The sequence below is a fragment of the Phyllobates terribilis genome, unplaced genomic scaffold (assembly GCF_046119375.1).
Source record: "Phyllobates terribilis strain yellow unplaced genomic scaffold, ASM4611937v1 Scaffold_7801__1_contigs__length_35344, whole genome shotgun sequence".
Taxonomy (NCBI): Eukaryota; Metazoa; Chordata; class Amphibia; order Anura; family Dendrobatidae; genus Phyllobates; species Phyllobates terribilis.
This window is the reverse complement of record NW_027370541.1, coordinates 27,875-35,345: the sequence shown is the minus strand read 5'-3', so window position 1 is coordinate 35,345 and position 7,471 is coordinate 27,875. Positions and strand designations below refer to the sequence as shown.

At 35.7% G+C, this 7,471-nt stretch overlaps 1 pseudogene; it reads right to left on the bottom strand.

The window, feature by feature from the left end:
- Positions 1–4,661: 4,661 nt before the first annotated feature.
- Positions 4,662–6,750, bottom strand: LOC141251831 (uncharacterized; annotated as a pseudogene).
- Positions 6,751–7,471: the final 721 nt, after the last annotated feature.

Sequence of the window (7,471 nt, the reverse complement as noted above, 5' to 3'; positions counted from 1 at the left end):
AGTTATAAAAAGCGAAAAAAGTGTTCGAGGTGGATAAAACCTCCTCCCAGTTGGTTTAAAATAAATTTTGATGCGGCATTTGCATCTAACGGGGAAGCATCTGTAGGTAGTGCTATTCGTAATATCTCAGGGAAAATTATTCACATAGCACGTCAAAGAATCAAAACCTCTTCTCCCATACAAGCAGAAGCGCTTGCAGCGCTTATGGCCACTAAGCTGGCTAAACAATTAGGCATAAAAAATTAATTATAGAAGGAGATAATCTTTCTGTAATTAATGCAATAAGAAAAATATGGCAGGTTCCATGGTGTATCCAGAACATCATCAAGGACATCAATATAGAACTCCCATACTTTGAAGATATTAAATTCCTCCATTGCTTTCGGGAGAACAATAAAGCTGCAGATCTGTTGGCTTCTGATAGAGCCCAAGATGTAGATTTAGATTATATCATATATATATGTAATCTATGTAACGTACCTGATAATCATATCAGGACTATGCGAGAAAGGATGTGCCGTGAGCATCCTTTGCTCCTTAGTTTTCTTACAGACATTGTAAGCATTATCATGCATGATAATGCGGGATTGCCTCCTGGTTAAGGAGGAATCTCTTTGTTGACTTATAATAAAAAAAGTATCAATAAATTGGAAAGGTATATAACTGTGACCCCTACCTCCCTGCATACTTCTTCTTCTACATTTAATGATGTACAAATGTATGTAATAGTAGATTTTAAAAAGAACTCCAAACGAATGGTAGTAATTTGTGGAGGACGTACCAATTGGTCAAAGTAACATTGAATTTCAAGGATTAAAAATTCAAACCAACTATAATATGAAATAATTTAAAACAGTCAAAGAAATAAAAGGTCAAGTTATGGCTGACAATCAACAAGCTCAAAAATTAAATACAACAAGAAGGTTAGTACAAGAACAGAAATAAAAAAAATTTGAAAGAAAATAATTGCAGAATGAACAACACGAAGATAAGAGTAGTTCACCCACACCAAATTGAAGATGGAGGCACTGGAATAATAAATTTGACAGGAAGAGGCACCTCTGTATAATACACCACCAAATGAACAGAATGAAGATTCAAAATAAAGGAAGAAGTGGTGAAGTTTCAAGATATCAAACTTCTCTATTTATAGGAGGAAATGGATGATTTCTCATTGAAGAATATGGTTGAAATAGAGGAGTTTACAGAAAATGCCTCAAAATCTGTCGGACAACAAGAAAAAGAGGGATGGTGATTTAAGGGGTACTAGTAATCTATAGGGTAGGTTCCCCATAGCAACTTTGAAAAAAAAATCACAATAAAGGAGGGGTTAATAGTGATGTCCGGGCCCCTGGGGTGTTGCTCGAGTGGTTGGCAGGGAGGAGTAGATCCTTGGCGTGGTAATTCCGCCCAGGTTCGAAACATGCTGCTGCTACAAATTGAGGACATTCTAGATTTAACCATGCTAAGGAGTGATGGGCTAGCTGCCTTAGTCGGGGGATTAGTGGGCTCGCTAGTAGCGGTCCGACACCCTCGTTAGCCTGGCGCAAAAAAAAAAGAATAGTGATGTCCGGTGGTAGAAGATGGAGTATAAATGTTTCAATTCAATTTTTAAGTAATTACGAAATTGACCCATAAGTTTTCATAAAGTTACAAAAATGCCCTTTAGCAAAACCTGACATTTAAGTATTTAATACTCTTCAAAAATATAATTCTAAGAGTTAAGAAAATATCATAGGAAAAATATTAATTTTATAAATAATCAACTTTGACTTAATTAAATGAAAGGAAGATTATTTAAATTATTATCAAAATAATTTAATGTAAATGCCATTATTATACAATAATGGTAATATTACATAAAGAGGGTTATTACACCGGATATAATTTCAATAGTCAATAGTTGTTCTTCCTGGAGAAATTTTTAGCATCTTGGTTGCTTATAGGCTAGATATGTTCTGCTAAACCTTTTCTAGCAGTTCTGATCTTTTTTTCCGACTTTACATAAGCATTTATCCAAATTTTCATACTGTCATAAATGTTACTTTCATGTTGAATCTTATCTATGCATGAAAGATAATGTATAGCCTGAATGATACCAATATTCATATCTTGCCATTCTTTATTGACTTGTTCCTATGGTTTCTCACTCTCGCTAGGAAATCTGCATGATATTGTTCAATAAATAATCACACGTACTTGTGTTGGAAGTTTGTAGTTTACTGATTTTTAGCAAATGCATTGAATCATGATAGTGTATAGCCTGAAAGATACCAGTATTCATATCTTGCCATTCTTTATTGACTTGTCCCTCTGATTTCTCGCTATTGTCATGAAATCTTCACGATGTTGTTCAATAAAGAATCGTCATACTTGCGTTGTTTAATGAAGAAATGTATAAACTTTCTCACTGTCTTCAGGTTGCTGATCTTTTTGTCAATCACTTGGGCTTGCTGTCAATTTGGCCTTTGCACTTGCACTTGTTGTTTTACCGACTGAGCACTTGAGCTGACCGAGCACTTGTGATGACAGTTTTAGTTGTATATAATGACATTTTTATTAATTTGATGACATTTTTAAGTGTATATGATGACAGTTTTTATTTGATGTGATGACAGTTTATTTTGATGTGATAACATTATCCAATTAGCTTGATGACAGTTTATTTTAATGGTTGATGACACTTTTCAAAGGTTGATGACACCTTAAAAAAGTTGATGATACTATTTCTAAGCTCGATGACACTATTTTCAAGGTTGATGACAATGTATTCAGGCTTGGTGACACGTTTTCAAATTTGATGATAGTTTTTTTAAGGTTGATGACACTATTTTCTAGTTTAATGACACTTTTTGAAGGTTAATGACTCTATTTTTAAGATTGATGACAATATTTTCAAGTTTAGAAACTGTCATCACTGCAAAAGCGTCATCACTGAAAAAATCATGTGATGATAATAGTTTGCTAATCATGTGATGACTATATTTTCAAGTTTAGATGTTTACTAATCATGTGATGATATTTTTTTATTGATTTAAGGACGCTATAGATTGATATGATGACAATAGTTTTTAATGTGATGACAGTTCAGTGACAATTTTTATCATTGACTTTTAAGTTGTTAAATATTTGATGAGTTTTTCAAGTTTGATAACACTTAGAATCAGTTTAAAGACACTTTGTTCAAATTTAAAGTCATTTTTTTTATCTTTGAATACATATTTTTCAAGTTTGGTGACACTTTTTCAAATTTGAAGATAAATTTTCAAGGATGATGACACTATTTCCAAGCTTGATGACACTTTTTCAAGCTTGATGCCACTGTTTTCAAATTTGATGACACTATTGCTAAACTTGATGACATTTTTAAAGATTGATGACACTATTTTCAAGGTTGATGACAATTGTTTTCAAGCTTGGTGACACTTTTTCAAATTTGATGACAGTATTTTCAAGGCTGATGACACTATTTTCAAGTCTAATGACACTTTTTTCAAGGTTAATGACTCTATTTTCAAGGCTGATGATAATATTTTCAAGTTTAAAAATTATCATCACTACGAAAAGCGTCATCACCTAAAAACCACTGAAAAAGTGTCATCACCTGAAAGTGTTATCAGATGAAATCATCATCACATGAAAGTGTCATCACATGAAACTGTCGTCATCTAAAAGTGTCATCACGAGGTTAGTTTAAACATCTAGTAAGAGGTTAATTTACTAATTTCACCTATATAATTAGATAATTAGCAAAATTGGCCTTATAATTTATGAAATTATAAACGTATTGTTATTGCTATTTTAGGTCATGGTTTTTGTACGAATTTGATTTATTTCTGCATTAGGATCGGCCCGCATTTTGTGTGTTATATTTGGGCCGATCAGCCCAGTATGGCAAGGGCTTGTAAGTTATGTTTTGTTCTTTGCTGTGTTTGTAACCGGCATGTATCTGGACGAAAATAATATGGGTGTTGGGCTTTCTTTTGGACTGGTCTCCTTTGTGGGAATGAAAGAAAGCAATCCTACACTCATTACTGTGGCTTGTTTCTATGGGCTAGTTTGTTAAATTTTTATTCTCATTACTCTATTATAACTTAGTCATTATCATCATTATCCATTATCGTTTGTTAATGGATTATCTAAATTATATAAAGAGCTTTTTGCCGAAAACCACTCCTATAATCGTCATATTCCCTAAAATCAGTCGAAAACCACCCCTATAATCACATCCGTTACCCAAAACCCCCCTCACCCTAGTTCCGTCCATGATTATGTGAAGTTGGATGACACGCGCTGTTTAATACCCGAAAACACCCATATAATAGACCATATTCCCCAAAGCCACCCTTATATTGGCTAATTGCCGAAAACCACCCCTATGTTTGCTATTATAGGGATTGAATCCGGCTGTCCTATTCTACATCAATTTATCATTTCCACGTCTACAAAAAGATATGAACCATCTTCTCAAACGAGAAGAACAAGTGAAGTTCCATTCAGATGAACAAGCAATCAAAAAGCAACATATGATTCAACCACATCAACAAAGTGCTCGTATTAATCTAGTATATGGATTCTGCAACTATAGTTTCTTCTTTGTTTTCTATATAAGCCTTAACACTAAGTTTATTCTTTACCACAGAACAACATCTTATCACTAATCACAGTTCGAATTCACTATCAGCCTTAAGTTGTTCAGCAACAGCTTCTTCCTCCTCCTCATCAATGGCGGAGTAAGGATTATGCGCCTCTGGCTTAAACTTATACCCAGTAAACACATAAAAAGCTAGAGTAGCCAGCTCGGCAGTGACAACACTTGTCCACAGATATCTATATGAAGTAATCTTCTCCAAAGCATAGACCACAACCCTGGTAAAGTAAATGCAACATATGACCACAATGTAGTAATGCCTGAATAGAGTTAACTTCATTAGATTCACAACGGCTTTGCCGTCGGTTCTAGCAGCCTCTCTGAGGTTCTTGATGGACCAGACAATAGGAAACAGAACTGCGCAGCAACAGATTACATCGACAAGTAGAAACACCTGCTTCCATGTAGCCCAGTCCTGGCCAAAAGGTCTAGTTTCATCAATCACAATCTAAGCAATGTTTGAAATAACCTGGAGAGGGATCACCATCATTAAGACTTTCTTCTCTTTGTCCTGCAAGTAAGGTTTCAAGAAAGACCAGCCAGTACCAATTAACACGATTAGGGTGAACAAGGAGATTCCTTTGAGGAAGCTGAAAATGTAGAATAGCACATCCCATCCATGGGCGCTGCCAGTTTAATGAAACTATAAAATAAGATTAAATTAAGTTTAGCCAATATAGGGGTGATTTTCGGCAATTAGCCAATACATGGGTGGTTTTGGGGAATATAGCCTATTATAGGGGTGGTTTTCGGGTATTAAACAGCGCGTGTCCCCCAACTTAACAGAATCATGGACAGAACTAGGGCGATGGTGGTTTTTGGGTAACGGAGGTGATTATAGGGGTGGTTTTCGGCAATTAGCCAATATAGGGGTGGTTTTGGGGAATATGGCCTATTATAGGGGTGGTTTTTGGCAAAAAGCTCTTATATAACTTGTGGGTTTTTCACCTTCTGATAATCGTAAGAACAACACAAACTAAATGAATGTCGGATATTGGAATTGCCGTGGAGTTCAAAGACCACATTTCTGGACCGAAATTTGTTTTTTAAAGAAAACTAACGCTCTCAACATACTTTGCCTAGCAGAAACCAAATCGAATTATTCGCCAAATAATACCTTCCTTCATCGTTTGGGCTTTAAGACTATAACTACTGCGCCAACTACGAGAACTAAGGGAAGTTTATGGTTATTATCCGCCAATACCATTGTCTCCTCCTTCATCTCATTCCTTCACAATGACAATAACATCATCCTAGCTCATTACAAATATTCTCATAAATCGTTTCTTATATTTTTCATATATGCTCCGCCAGTTGCCGGTGAAAAGCCGATGTTCTGGGCAACCATAAACTCACTTATAAATAGATATAACATTCCATTCACAATTATTGGCGATTTCAATGACATCTTGTCTCCAAACGATAGATGTGGTGGAACGCAACCGCATTTGACCCATTTCCATCGAATGCAGAACCTAATCCGACAACACGATATACATCAAGTCCCATATCAGGGATTTGCTTTCACATGGAGAAGATTTTATTCTCCACAAGTTGTAGCTATTTACGAGCGTTTAGATCAAGCTCTTATTCAACATGACATTATATCACAAATCTTTTACCACGTCAAAACACTGCTCAATAATCTTAACGCTAGGACACCGAGATCCTTTTATCTCCTATCCTTTTAGATTTAAAAACGCATGGATAAAATATCCTCCATATGAACAACTAGTATTGGATGCTTGGTCTATGTCCTTCCACGACTCTAGTCACGTGTACTTGCTCTATATGAAATAAAAAACTCTTAAACACCTCTCAAAATAATGGACACGCAAAAACACTATCAATATCCAATATTTGTTATCAACATTAGAAAAACATTGGAGGAATTACAATCAAGCTTCAATCAATATCCACAACGACTAGAGATACAGAGACTCTACCCTAACCATCTCATCAAATATATTCGGCTCCTTTAGTTCCAATACTAGTTCTAGAAGCAACGTGCAAAGACGAAATATGCTATGTTCTCTGACAAGAATACAAAATACTTTCACAACTGTGCCAGAATTCAGAAATTTAAACAACTTACCCATTTTGTTACCTTAAAAGGACTTCACATTACTCGGCAAAAAGAGATTACTAGAGCAATCAAACTTGATATACATAAGCAATTTATAACACATCACAAGTCGTGATCTTGAACGAAGACCTCCAAGTAATACCGAACATAATTACGATAGAACAAAACAAATCTCTCCTAGCTCAACCTTTGCCTAACGAGATTTTGAAAGTAGTACAAAATTTGCCTAAAAATAAAACATGTGATCCGGATGGTTTCCTGACGGAATTTTACCAGACTTACTAAAAAATTGTTGGGAAGACGGTTATTAATGCGAAACAAGCCGCATGATAGGCGCAACCCCGATGGCACCAAGATTGGTTTTTAGGTGACTTTAGAGACATTTTTGAAGCACTTATTCGTTTAATTAAGCATATGAGGCATCGGGACAAAAGGCGACGAAGTGAAGACAAATACGCTTAAGAATGAAGTGCTGAGGATTTAATCTGAGTTCAAATGTATATTTCTCCCTACTCCTATATCCGATTGAGGTGATTCCAATTCGAGGAGTTAGATCTTGAAGTCTACTATGTCCCCTCCAAATTTGAGCGCAATCGGAGTTGTGAGTCAATTGTTATGGCCATTTTATTGAGCTATCAACAGAGAACAACAGAGACCGATCCGCGCCCGCGGTTTCCTGACTGCGCCCGCGGCCCTCCCGGATTGAATGAGCATTTTGACCATCTTTTGTAACT